Genomic DNA, 14,747 nt, shown 5'->3' with positions numbered 1-14,747 from the left:
GAAATATATTTCCCATAAGAAATAATGTAAATCCAATTAATCTGTTTCAGACACCCAAAAGTATTAACAAAAAACACATTTTTTAGAGAATAACTATAAGAACATAAGAAAGAAGGAACACTGCAACAGGCCTACTGACCCATGTGAAGCAGGTCCATGCCACTTATCGGCCTAGAACAATGACCACCTAGTCAGGTCACTTCCACTAAGGCAGGAGCACAGCACCAGACCTGGTAGCCCAAGCTAGTCAGGTCCAACTCACACCATCCACACCCACTCATGTATTTATCCAACCTGTTTTTAACCCTTTCAGGGTTTCGGCTGTACTAGTATGGCTTACGCAACAGGCTTTTTGACGTACTAGTAAGCCTAAATTTTAGCACCCTCAAATCTAATCTGGGTTGTCTTTCTCTCTTCTGTCTCGTGTTTCTGTTCCTTCTTCATTTATTTCCCACTTCCCCTTTCACGCACCTCTGTGCACTTGCTCTCCCTCAGTGGGCACCTAGCTCTCTTGCAGTGCTCCCCTTCCTTTGTAGTTGACTGGCTCATCCTCCTTATTTCCCACTTCTACCACCACCACTACTACTACCTCTACTACTACTACAACTACTGATGAAATTAAGACACATGTGCGGTGTCTGGTTGTCTTTGTTGTGGACGTTTCGCCATCCAGTGGCTGGCTGGATGGCGAAACGTCTACGATGGGGATACCCGGGTGTTGCGCATGTGTCTTAATTTCATCTTGTCGGTATTATATACCATTCTTGTACTACTACTACTACTACCATCACCTCTTCCTGCCTATATATAGCCGTCCTACTCCACCTCTGGTTAGTGTGACTTTGTCAATGGTCCAAGTCGGACCGAAACGTCGTCGTAAGCTTCTCTCTTTTATGTGCGGGTTATTTGTGTATCGTTCCAGTCACGGTATTGTGCCTTTTTTTGTTATTTAGTTACTAATGAGAGAAAGCTGGTAGGCCTACATATGAAAGAATGGGTATATGTGATCAGTGTGCGTGGTATAAAAAAATCCTGCAGCACACAGTGCGTGATGAGAAAAAAAACTTTGACCGTGTTTTTGGATTAAAACAGCGAATTTGCACTGTATTTTCGTATGGTATTTATTGTTGTATTCTAGTTTTCCTGGTCTCATTCTATAGAACGGAAGACATATTACAGAAATTGAGATGATTTTGATTGGTTTTACAATGAAAAGTACCTTGAAACTGAGCTCGAAGTAGCAGAAATCTTCGATTTTTGCCAAAGTTCAAAAGTAAACAAATGATGCTACGTGTCCAATACACGTCAACTGGTGAGTCTAATATTCCTTCACAAGTGTGCTGATATTATTTATGCCATTTCTACACTAATGCAGTAGTCTGCATAACAGTAAATCTTCTATTTTGTGTGAGAATAAAAATTCAAAGTGGAAAGCAAAAGAATGTAAGAGGGGCGTGGGGGTGTGACTAATGGACAGAGGAAATGTTATTTTAGTGCCAGGAATGTCTTTCTTGTTTATTCTGGACCCTATTTGGAAATTGGCATCTTTTGAAATTTGTGTGAAATTGGCAAAATTGCTAAATTCTGATCACTTTATTGGATAGTTTAAATCGATAAATGGGTGGTTTCTTGTACTCATTCGATAGAAAAAATGGAGTTCTAGCGAAATAGTTATGATTTTTGTCGACTAGTACACTGGAATTGGCCGAAAATAGGGTTCAAAGTGGGCAAAAATCGCTGATGCGTAAACATCGTCGAGACCGCTAAATGTGCGAGAGCATAATTCCATAAGTTTTCCATCAAATTTCATACTTTTGGTGTCATTATGATCGGGAAAAGATTCTCTATCTTGTCATAAGAAATTTTTTTTTTCTTTTTTTTTAAATTTGGCGACCCTGAGAACAAGTCTAGGAGAGAGTCTGTCGACCCTGAAAGGGTTAACCCCTTGACTGTCGCAACCCCAAATCCTGAGGTGTCTCCTGGTGTCGCAAAATTAAAAAAAAAAAAAAAAAAAATTATTTTTTCTTATGAAATGATAGAGAATCTTTTCCCAATTGTAATGACACCAAAAGAAAATATGATGGAAAACTGACGGAATTATGCTCTCGAGAAGTTAGCGACCTCAGCGATATTTACAAATTGGCGATTTTGCCCACTTTGAGCCATATTTTCGGCTAATTCCATTGTTCCAGTAGACCAAACTCATAGCTATTTCTTTAGAACTCCATTTTTTCTATCGTCTGAGTACAAGAAACTGCCCATTTACCGATTTCAACTACCCAATAACGTGGTCAGAAATTTTCAATTTGGCCAGTTTCACGAAAATTAAAAAATACAGTATGACAATTTCAAAATAGGGTCCAGAATGAACAATGTAGATATTCCTGGCTCTAAAATAACATTTTTTTTGTTCATCAGTCACATCTCCAGGCCCCTCTGATATTACTCTTGCTTTCTATTTGAATTTTTATTCAAACAAAAAATAGAAGATTTACTGTTATGCAGACTACTACAATATTGTAATACAGTGGACCCCCGCTTTACGATATTAATCCGTTCCTGAGAGCTCATCGTGAGCCGAAATTATCGTAAGGCGAATTAATTTTCCCCATATGAAATAATGGAAATCAAATTAATCTGTGCAAGACACCCAAAAGTCTGAAAAAAAAAATTTTACCTCATGAAATATTCATTTTAATACACACAAACTTAAGAAGACATGCACAATTAATACTCTACTAAGAATAGAATACATGACACTTACCTTTATTGAAGATCTGGTGATGATTGATGGGATGGGAGGAAGGGAGGGTGTGGAATTTGTTATTGTTTAGAAGGGGAATCCCCTTCCATTATGACTTGAGGTATCAAGTCCTTTTCCAGGGTTATTTCCCTTCTTCTTTTAATGCCACTAGGACCAGCTTAAGAGTCACTGGACCTCTGTCGTACAACAAATCTGTCCATAGAGCTCTGTACCTCCCGTTCCTTTAAGATTTGCCTAAAATGGGCCACAACATTGTCATTGTAATAGTCACCAGCACGGCTTGCAATAGCTGTGTTAGAGTGCTTTTCATCCATAAAGGTTTGCAGTTCAGCCCACTTTGCACACATTTCCTTAATCTTCGAAGTAGGCACAATGGATTCCACAACTGGCATAGGCTTCTCAGGGTTAGCCCCAAACCCTTCAAAATCTTTCTTAATTTCCATACTAATTCTCACCCTTTTTACCACAGTGTTGGCACTAGAAGCTTTCTTGGGGCCCATGGTGACTTATTTTGGAGTTACAAGCACAAAAAACACTGGGATAAGGTGAAATGTGCTGAATGTATGCATGGATGCAACTGCACTGGCTGGCTTGTAAACACTGGCGCTGAGGCCACACGTGGGACGCGTCCCAGACGAATCGTGTGAGGCGAGGCAAAATTTTTGTGTTAAAATGTATCATATGGTGGATATAATGTAACGCAATGCCATCGTAAGGCGGGGGTCCACTGTAATTGTATAAATAATGTCAACCCATTCATGGCTACTTGGACATTTATTGGAAAATGACATCATTTGTTTACTTTTGAACATTGGCAAAAATCAAACATTCCCCCTAATTTGAGCTCCATTTCAAGGTTCTCTTCATAGTAAAACCAATCAAAATCACCTCTATGTCTATAATATGTTTTCCATTCTATCAAATGAGACCAAGAAAACGAGAATACAGCCATAAATACTATATGAAAATAGACCGCAAAGTTGGCATTTTAATTAAAAAAACGGTCAGTTTTTTTTCTCATTATGCACTGCGTGCTGCAGGGTTTTTTTTATATGGTGCACAATGACCACACAGACCCATTCTCTCACATGTGGGTCTACCAGCTTCCTCCTGCTTGATTTGAAGCCACTAGAATTTATGAGTATATATACGTCAAAAACGGTGGCTTGTAAGACGTATATATACGACTAAAACAGTCAAAGGGTTAAGTTTTCCATCAAATTTTGTACTTTTGGATTCATTACTTTCAGACAAAGATCCTCCACCATTTCCGAAGAAAAAATATTATTTTTTTTTTTAACCTTTTGACTGTCGCGGCCGTATATATACGTCTTACGAGGTACAGTGTTTGACGTATATATAATCATAAATTCTAGAGGCTTCAAATCAAGCAGGAGAAAGCTGGTAGGCCCACATGTGAGAGAATGGGTCTGTGTGGTCAGTGTGCACCATATAAAATAAATCCTGGAGCACGCAGTGCATAATGAGAAAAAAAAAACTCCGACCTTTTTTTTTATTAAAATGCCGACTTTGTGGTCTATTTTCGTATAGTATTTATGGTTGTATTATCGTTTTCTTGGTCTCATTTGATAGAATGGAAAACATATTATAGAATTAGAGGTGATTTTGATTGATTTTACTAGAAAAAGAACCTAGAAATGGAGCTCAAAGTAGGGGAAATGTTTGATTTTTGCCAATGTTCAAAAATAAACAAATGATGCCATTGTCCAATAAATGTCCAACTAGCCATTCTAATATGCAGTCATGAATGGGTTGATGTTATTTATGCAATTATTACAGTATTGCAGTAGTGTGCATAATAGTAAGTCTTCTATTTTTTATTTGAATAAAAATTCAAAATAGAAAGCAAGAGTAATATCACAGGGGCCTGGAGGCATGACTGATGAGCAAAGAAAATGTTATTTTAGAGCCAGGAATGTCTGCATTGTTCATTCTGGACCTTATTTTGAAATTGTCATATTTTTTAGTTTTCGTGAAATTGGGCAAATTGCAAATTCCTGACCACATAATTAGGTAGTTGAAATCGGTAAATGGGCAGTTTCTTGTACTCAATCGATAGAAAAAATGGAGTTATAAAGACATAGGTATGAGTTTGGGCGACTGGATCAAAGGAATTAGCTGAAAATAGGGCTCAAAGTGGGCGAAATTGCCGATTTGTAAACAGCGCCGAGGTCGCTAACTTAGCGAGAACATAATTCCGTCAGTTTTCCATCAAATTTCGCTTTTTTTGTGTCATTACAATCGGGAAAAGATTCTCTATCATTTCATAAGAAAAAATAATTTTTTTTTTTTAAATTTTGCGACACCAGGAGACACCTCAGGATTGGGGGTTGCGACAGTCAAAGGGTTAAGAAGTGAATATTGAGAGCAATATATTAATTTTGGGGATCAGTATAATGAAAGGGTTTGGATTCAAAGACTTTAGCTCCCTTGAGGGTCCAGATGTGGAATCTGAAAATTGTCCACAGGGTTCAACAATTTAAAAAAAAAAAAATTCTTATTTTTTTTCTTATGAAATGGTAGAGAATCTTTTTCTGAAGGTAATAATTAAGCAAAAAGTAGGAAATTTGATTGAAAATTGATAAAATTACGCTTTTGCGAATTTTGCTATGTCAGTTATATGTATTTACACATCTGCGATTTTGCCTGCTTTGAATCCTACTTTAGGCCAATTACATTGTTCTAGCCCTTTGACTGTCGCGACCCCAAATCCTAAAGTATCTCTCTTGTGTCACAAAATTTTCAGGAAAAAAAAAAATTTCTTACAAAATGATAGAGAATCTTTTCCCAATGTTAATGACACCAAATGTATGAAATTTGATGGAAAACTTATGGAATTACGCTCTCGCGAAGTTAGCAATCTCAGCGATGTTAACGCATTGGCGATTTCGCCAACTTTGTGCCCTATTTTCGACCAATTCCATTGTTCCAGTCGACCAAACTCAGCTATTTCTTTAGAACTCCATTTGTTCTATCGGTTCAGTACAAGAAACTGTCCATTTACCAATTTCAACTACCCAATAAAGTGGTCAACAATTGGCAATTTGGCCAATTTCAAAATAGGGTCCAGAATGAACAATGCAGACATTCCTGGCACTAAAGTAACATTTTCTCTGTTCATCAGTCATGCCTCCAGCCCCCTCTTACATTTTTCTTGCTTTCTATTTTGAATTTTTATTCACAAAAAAATAGAAGATTTACTGTTATGCAGACTACTGCATTACTGTAATAATTATATAAATAATGTCAACCTATTTATGACTGTATATTAGAATGACTAATTGGACACTTATTGGACAATGAATTTAACCCTTTCAGCGTCCGTCCTGTAGATCTACGGCTTTACGTTCAGGGTCCAAACCGTAGATCTACGCCATGAGCTCAGCTCACTCTGATAAACTGTGAGTGGTAAATTTGGGCCTAGATATGAGAGAATACATCTATGTGGTATGTGTGCACCACATAAAACAAATCCTGCAGCACACTGTGTATAATAAGAGAAAAAAACTGAGACCGTGATTTTCGATTAATACAGCGACTTTGCAGTGTTCTTTTTTCATATTTTTTTATAGTTGTATTTGTGATTTCTTGGTCTCATTTGATAGAATGGAAGACATATTACAGAAATAGAGATGATTTGGTTGGTTTTAGCACTGGAAATGGCTTGAAACTGAGCTCAAAGTAGCGGAAATGTTAATTTTTTGCCGATGTTCAAGAGTAAACAAACGACCTCACACGTCTAATACACGCCAGCTGGTGGGTCTAATATACATTCACAAATGTGATGATGATATTTATACAGTAAATCTTCTATTTTTTGGTGTGAATAAAAATTCATTATGTGAATAAAAAATCAAAATGGAATTTATTTGTAAAGCCTCGAAACGTAACTAATGAACAGAGGAACTGTTAGTTTATTGCCAGGAATACCTACATTGTTTATTCTGGACCCTATTTTGAAATTGGAATATTTTGAACTTTGTGTTAAATTGGCCAAATTACCAATTTCCGATCACTTTATTTTGTAGTTGAAACAGTTGACTTGGCGATTTCTTGTGATCAATTGATAAAAATAGAAGTACATAATACTAGTGAAATAGCTAAGAATTTGGCCGACTGGAATAATGTAATTGGCCTAAAATGGGAGTCAAAGTCGGCAAAATCGCCGATTCGTAAATATCGCTGACACATCAAAATTCGCAAGCATAATTTCGTAAATTTTCCATCAAATTTTGTACTTTTTGTTTCATTACCTTCACAAAAAGATTCCCTACCATTTCATAAGAAAAAATAAAAAAAAATTTTTTTTGAAAATTCTTGGACACTGGAGCACCACTTGAAAGGGTTAAGTTGGATAAATTTAGATTTAGAAAGGACATAGGTAAATACTGGTTTTCTAAGAGAGTTGTAGTTGCATGGAACAATCTTCCCAGTTGGGTGATAGATGCTAGGACCTTGGGTAGCTTTAAGAAGAGATTGGACAGATATATGAGTGGGAGGGGTTGGGTTTGATTGGTGTCATTGGGTATGGCAGTTATTTTTTGGGTTGTTTTGATAAGGACCTGGCCTTGCATGGGCCAGTAGGCCTTCTGCAGTGTTCCTCCATTCTTATGTTCTTATGTTTGTTTACCCTTGAATATCAGCAAAAATCAAACATTTCTGCTAATTTGAGCTCAATTTAAAGGGCCTTTTCATCGTGAAACCAATGAAAATCATCTTGATTTCTGTAATATGTCTTCCATTCTATCAAATGAGACCAAGAAAGCAAGAATACATCCATAAATACTATACGAAAATACACCTCAAAGTCGGCGTTTTAATCCAAAAACACGGTCGGAGTTTTTTTTTTTCTCATTATGCACTGTCTGCTGAAGGATTTTTTTTATATTGTGCACACTGACCACACAGACCCATTCTCTCACATGTGGGCCTACCAGCTTTCTCCCGCTTGATTTGCAGCTGCTAGAATTTTGGAGTATAAATACATCAAAAACACTGGCTCATAAGATGTATATTCTTCTTCTGTTGGGTTTCAGGGCCACTAACAGCATACGCCGATAAGATGTATATATACGACCGAAACAGTCAAAGGGCTAGTAGACCAAATTCTTAGCTATCGCTAGTATGTGTTCCATTTTATTGTCTGAGGACAAGAAATCTCCCATTCATCTGTTTCAACTACCCAATAAAGTGATCAGAAACTGATAATTTGGCCAATTTCACACAAATTTCAGTATATGCAGATTTCAAAATAGGGTCCAAAATAAACAATGCAGGCATTCCTGGCACAAAAATAACATTTCCTTTGTTCATTAGTTATGTTTCCAGGGTTTACACATGAACTCCATTCTGATTTTTTATTCACACAAACAATTTTTATTCACACAAAAAATTGAAGATTTACTGTTTTACAATATTGTAATAATTGTATAAACAATATCACCACATTTGTGAATGCATATTAGACCCACCAGTTGATGTGTACTGGACAAGTGACTTGATTTGTTTAGTCTTGAACGTTGGCAAAAATCAAACATTTCTGCTACTTTGAGCTCAATTTCAAACTATTTTCAGTCCTATAACCCATCTAAATCATCTCTATTTCTGTAATACAGAGGTAAAACGAGTTTCGAACAGCTCCCAACTTGAACAATTATGTAAGTGTATTTTTGTAAGTGCTTTTGTAAGTGTATTTTTGGGGGTCTGAAATGGACTAATCTAATTTTCATAATTCCTTGTAGGAACAAATTTGTTTGGTATCAGCACTCGAACAGTCTTCTGGAATGAATTAAGTTTGTAACTTGAAGTACCACTGTATATCTTCCATTCTATCAAATGAGACCAAGAAATTGAGAACACGACCATAAAAACCATATGAAAATACATTGCAAAGTTGCTGTTTTAAACCAAAAACACAGTCGTAGTTTTTTCTCATGTACTGCATACTGCAGGATTTGTTTTATGTGGTGCACACTTACTGCATCGACCCATTCTCTCATATCTAGGCCCAAATTTACCACTCACAGTTTATCTGAGTGAGCTGAGCTCATCGCGTAGAACTACGGCATGGACTCTGGTTTCAAAGCCGTTGAACTACAGCATGGACCCTCAAAGGGTTAATAATGTGGAATGTCTCAGTATTTTTTTTCCTTACATTCTAGATCATGGCACCTGTGACTATTATAACCATTACTGCATAACATCAATGCATTGTATAAAAATACACTTCTCCCCAATATGAGCAAACCTGGACTCAGATTTAAAGCACCTTTTAGGAGTTGTTGATTGGGAACTTGCCAAAGACACAGTATTTTATAGAGGTAGGTTACCGAAAGCAGTGAAGAGTTTTTACAAGGATAGTGAGGCTCAGGTTAGAGTATGTAGGAGAGAGGGAGATTATTTCCCAGTAAAAGTAGGCCTTAGACAAGGATGTGTGATGTCACCATGGTTGTTCAATATATTTATAGATGGGGTTGTAAGAGAAGTGAATGCTAGGGTCTAGGCAAGAGGTGTGGAGTTAAAAGATAAAGAATCAGACACAAAGTGGGAGTTGTCACAGTTGCTCTTTGCTGATGACACTGTGCTTTTGGGAGATTCTGAAGAGAAGTTGCAGAGGTTGGTGGATGACTTTGGTAGGGTACGTAAAAAAAAGAAAATTAAAAGTAAATATAGGAAAGAGTAAGGTGATGAGGATAACAAAAAGATTAGGTGATGAAAGATTGGATGTCAGATTGGAGGGAGAGAGTATGGAGGAGGTGAATGTATTCAGATATTTAGGAGTGGACGAGTCAGCAGATAGGTCTATGAAGGATGAGGTGAATCATAGAATTGATGAGGGGGAAAAGGGTGAGTGATGCACTTAGGAGTCTGTGGAGACAAAGAACTTTGTCCGTGGAAGCAAAGAGGGAAATGTATGAGAGTATAGTTATACCAACACTCTTGTATGGGTGTGAAGCATGGGTGATGAATGTTGCAACGAGGAGAAGGCTGGAGGCATTGGAGATGTAATGTCTGAGGGCAATGTGTGGTGTGAATATAATGCAGAGAATTTGTAGTTTGGAAATTAGGAGGTGTGGGATTACCAAAACTATTATCCAGAGGGCTGAGGAGGGGTTGTTGAAGTGGTTCAAACATGTAGAGAGAATGGAACAAAACAGAATAACTTCGAGAGTGTATAAATCTGTAGTGGAAGGAAGGCGGGGTAAGGGTCACCCTAGGAAGGGTTGGAGGGAGGGGGTAAAGGAAGTTTTGTGTGCGAGGGGCTTGGACTTCCAGCAAGAGTGCGTGAGCGTATTTGATAGGAGTGAATGGAGACAAATGGTTTTTAATACTTGACGTGCTGTAAATATTATGCAGAGAATTTATAGCTTAGAGATTAGGAGTAGGTGTGAGGTTACTAAAAGTATTATGTGGAGGGTTGAGGAAGGGCTATTGAGGTTGTTTGGACACTTAGTGTGGAAGGAGGAAAATAAGATGACCTGGAGGGTGTATAAATCTGTAGTATAGGGAAGGAGGGGTGAAGGAAAAGGAAAGGTTGTAGGGAGGGGGGGGTAAAGTCGGTTTTGTGTACGAAGGGTTTGGACATTCAGCAGGCGTGCATGAGCATGTTAGAGAGTAGTAGAGGCAAATGTTTATGGGACTTAACAAGCTGTTGGAGTGTGAGCAATATAACATTTTGTCGAGGGATTCAGGAAAACTGGTCACCCTGGAGGAGGGAAGTACCATGCCTACAGTCTGAAGGAGGTACCAGTAGAGATATTAGCAGTTTGGAGGGGGATCTGAACTGTAGTATTGAGGCCCCTCTGGTAAGACAGTGAGAGAATGAATGATGGTGAAGACAGTGAGAGAATGAATGATGGTGAAAGTGTTTCTTTTATGGGTCACCCTGCCCCAGTGGGAGACAGCCCATGCATTAAAAAAAAAAGTTCAATAGTAACTAGGAAAAGCATATACTCTTTCATAAATTCTTTTGACTTGTGTGGAAATACAATGGTACCTTGACTTACAAGTTTAATTCGTTCTGTGACCGAGCTCGTAACTCAGTTTGTTTGTATATCAAATCAGTTTTTCTCATCAAAATTAACTGAAATGTCATTAATCTGTTCCAGCCCCCAAAAAACACCCCAAAAAATGAGTTTATAAATAAGATATATTATATACTCCACCCACCAACATATATGACAATGCTCATGGTCATCCTTCAGACTTGGCAGAGCGACTTTCTGGGGACATGAGCTTCATTAAGGTCAAGTTTTTACCTCCTAATACCACTCCTCTCCTGCAGCCCATGGACCAGCAGGTCATTTCTAACTTCGAAAAACTCTACACAAAAGTTATGTTTCAAAAGTGCTTTGTAGTGACCACAGACACTCAACTGACTAAGAGAGTCTTGGAAAGATCACTTTAGCATCCTCAATTGTGTAAACCTTATAGGTAAGGCTTGGGAGGGAGTGACTAAGAGGACCTTGAACTCTGCTTGGAAAAAACTGTGGCCAGATTTAAGGCTAACCCTGAGAAGCGTATGTCAGTTATGGAATCAATTGTAGCATTGGGGAAGTCCTTGGGGTTGGAGGTTAGTGGGGAGGATGTGGAAGAGTTGGTGGAGGAGGACAATGAAGAACTAACCACTGATGAGCTGCAAGATCATCTTCAACAGCAAGAGGCCAGACCTGAGGAAATTCCTTCGGAGGAGGGGAGAGAGAAAGTGAAGAAGTTGCCTACTTCAAAGATTAAAGAAATGTGTGCAAAGTGGCTTGAAGTGCAAACCTTTATGGATGAAAATCACCCTCACACAGCTATTGCAAGCCGTGCTGATGACTATTACAATGACAACGTTGTGAACCACTTTAGACAAATCATAAAGGAATGGGAGGTACAGGCCTCTATGGACAGATATGTTGTGCGACAGAGGTTCAGTGACTCTCAAGCTGGTCCTAGTGGCATTAAAAGAAGGGAAGTAACCCCGGAAAAGGACGTGCTACCTAAAGTCCTTATGGAAGGAGATTCCCCTTCTAAGCACTAACACACTCTCTCCCCTCCTCCCATCCCATCAATCATCACCAGATCTTCAATAAAGGTAAGTGTCAGTTTGTGTGCATTAAAATTAATATTTCATGTGGTAAAAAAAATTTTTTTTTTCATACTTTGGGGTGTCAGGAATGGATTAATTTGATTTCCATTATTTCTTATGGGGAAAATTAATTCACCTTACAATAATTTCAGGAACTGATTAATATCGTATGGTGGGGGTCCACTGTATATGCCTTAGACAGGGTTGTATGATGTCACCATGGTTGTTTAATATATTTATAGATATTATTGTAAGACATGTGAATGCAGGGGTGTAGAGGAAAGGTGTGGGATTGCAAGATAAACTAATACACTGTGCTTTTGAGAGATTCTGAAGAGAAGTTGCAAACATTGGTATACAAATTGGGGAGGGTATGTAAAAGAAGGAAATTAAAAGTGAACATTGGAAAGAGCAAGGTGATGAGGGGTAACAAAAAAATTTAGGTAGTGAAAGACTGGAGATCAGACTAGAGGGAGGGAATATGGTGTGAGTGAATGTGGCAAGTGGCAAGTTAAGAGATTGGGCCAGGAACAGACTTAACAAATGTAACTACAAACAGGTGAGGTAAGTACACCCCTCCTATTCAGAATCTTTACCTAGTTTGCTTTGGTCACATAGTCTCATTTTTTACCACACATGAACATCATTAGAATGTGGTTTGTGTGTCATGAGTATACAACTGTATGTGCTAAGGTGATAAAATAATTTGTAGGTACAGCATAATATTTATACTGCATGGACTATGAGACCAGGGTTGGACTGCCAGTGTAGTATTCAAGCAAGGTTTGTGTAATATCTCACAAGTCATTGTTCCTTCTGTCCTCTCTCCTCCTCCTCATGTAGTCTATGCATGAAAAGAAATTGCCATTCCAATACATAAAAGTACAGTATAGTACTCACAATGCTGCCTCGGCCACACTCAAGACTCACCTGTAAACAGAGACATGAACATTAGCTGCAGTGTCATGACATGAAACAGATCTTCACCTTAGCAAATTTGTTATCAAATCATTGCCAATACTATAATGTACTAGAATAAAAAATTAGTGACTTTTTTTCCTAAGACAACAATGCAATATGCAGACACCAGGTACTGTACTGACATCAATTTAGAAAAACCTGAATCAGTATTGAACTAGTGGTAACAATGGCAACTGTATCCTGAAGTCACATGAAAGCAGTTCTCTTGCTGCCATGCATATCCTTTTCATCTGTTAATAGTTAAAAAGTCAAACTGTGTGCCTCTGTTATTACCCTAGATACTATCCAACTAATTCTTGCAGTCACTGACCTTGATAAGATCCCTGAGTAATTGTCAAATCACCCCCATACCCACCCAGCATCACGAGTGTCACTCTCTGGCCACTCCATAGTACAATTTACCATTTATTATTATTATTATTATTATTATTATTATTATTATTATTATTATTATATAAAAACAAGTGCTAAATCCATATGGATCTATAGCACAGGACAGTATAGCAATGCAGTCAATACCAACACTATACTGTACTATAGTTCTGCAAAAGAAATCTTCATAATGAATGCATGCACCTACATACATTCATTATTACTCATAATCAATAAAAATAGGATAGCCTGAGCATAGCTCTGTTCCTGTAGCTAAAAATCAGTATTTATCAATAATGTACACTGGTCCCTCACTTTTCGTAGTTCTCGGGAATCATAGATTTTGGAAATCATAGGGATATTTTCGTATAAACATGGGCTCGCTTTTCATAGGTTGACTCGCGAGTAGTAGTTCGTCCGGGACGCGTACGCACGGATTGAGCCGGGGCGGCAGCCAGTCTGGCATTGTTTACTAGTGAGCGAAGGTCCCCTCACATGCTCCCACGGAATATTTCATAATATTCCACTCATTTTAGTGCTTGCAAGTACTAAATAAGCTACCATGGCTCCAAAGAAAGCTCCTAGTGCCAAGCCTGTGGTAAAGAAGGTGAGAAATGCGACTGAATTTAAGAAAAACATTATTGAACAATATGAAAGTGGCACAAGTGCGGCCAAACTGGCCAGGATGTATAAGAAACCCTACACAACCATATGTTCCATAGTGGCCAAGAAAAAGGAAATCAAGGACGCTGTTGTTGCAAAGGGGGTAACTATGCTGACAAAAATGAGATCACCAGTACTCGAAAAGGTTGAGAAGTTATTATTGGTGTGGATAAATGAGAAACAATTAGCAGGAGATACTCTTATGACTTCGATTATTTGTGAAAAGGCTAGACAGTTGCACAACGATCTGGTAAAGAAATTGCCTGAAAATAGTGGTGATGTGAGTGAATTTAAGGCCAGCAAAGGTTGGTTTGAGAGATTTAAGAACCGTACTGGCATACACAGTGTGGTAAGGCATGGTGAGGCTGACAGTTCGGACCACAAGGCGGCTGAAAAATATGTGCATGAATTCCAGGAGTACATAGAGGCTGAAGGACTGAAACCTGAACAAATGTTCAATTGTGACAAAACAGGCCTCTTTTGGAAGAAAATGCCAAAGAGGACCTTCATTACACAGGAGGAAAAGGCAATGCCAGGACACAAGCCTATGAAAGACAGGCTGACGCTCATGTTCTGTGCTAATGCTAGCGGGGATTTCAAAGTGAAGCCATTACTAGAGTACCATTCTGAAAATCCCAGAGTGTTCAGGAAAAACAATGTTATAAAGAGTAAACTGTGTGTTTTGGAAATCTAATAGTAAGGCATGGGTCACGAGGGGTCCTTTTCACAATCAGTAGTATTAAGATCTACATTATTTAGTTTATATGTGGCATGGTTATTTAACAGTCCAACATTTAGAACTTTGCATTTGTCAATATTAAACTGCATCTCCCACTTCTCCGACCATTGCATCAGTCTATTCAAATCATCCTGGAG

At 38.2% G+C, this 14,747-nt stretch overlaps 1 protein-coding gene across 19 annotated transcripts in view; it reads right to left on the bottom strand.

Annotated features, from left to right (window-relative positions):
- Nucleotides 1–14,747, bottom strand: part of Ssdp (Sequence-specific single-stranded DNA-binding protein) — an 876,306-nt gene that overhangs the window by 370,907 nt on the left and 490,652 nt on the right. The gene's annotated exons all lie outside the window — the stretch shown is intronic.

The sequence above is a fragment of the Cherax quadricarinatus genome, chromosome 35, assembly GCF_038502225.1.
Source record: "Cherax quadricarinatus isolate ZL_2023a chromosome 35, ASM3850222v1, whole genome shotgun sequence".
Classification (NCBI taxonomy): Eukaryota; Metazoa; Arthropoda; class Malacostraca; order Decapoda; family Parastacidae; genus Cherax; species Cherax quadricarinatus.
Note: the sequence above shows the minus strand (reverse complement) of the source record. Positions and strands in the feature narration are given on the sequence as shown.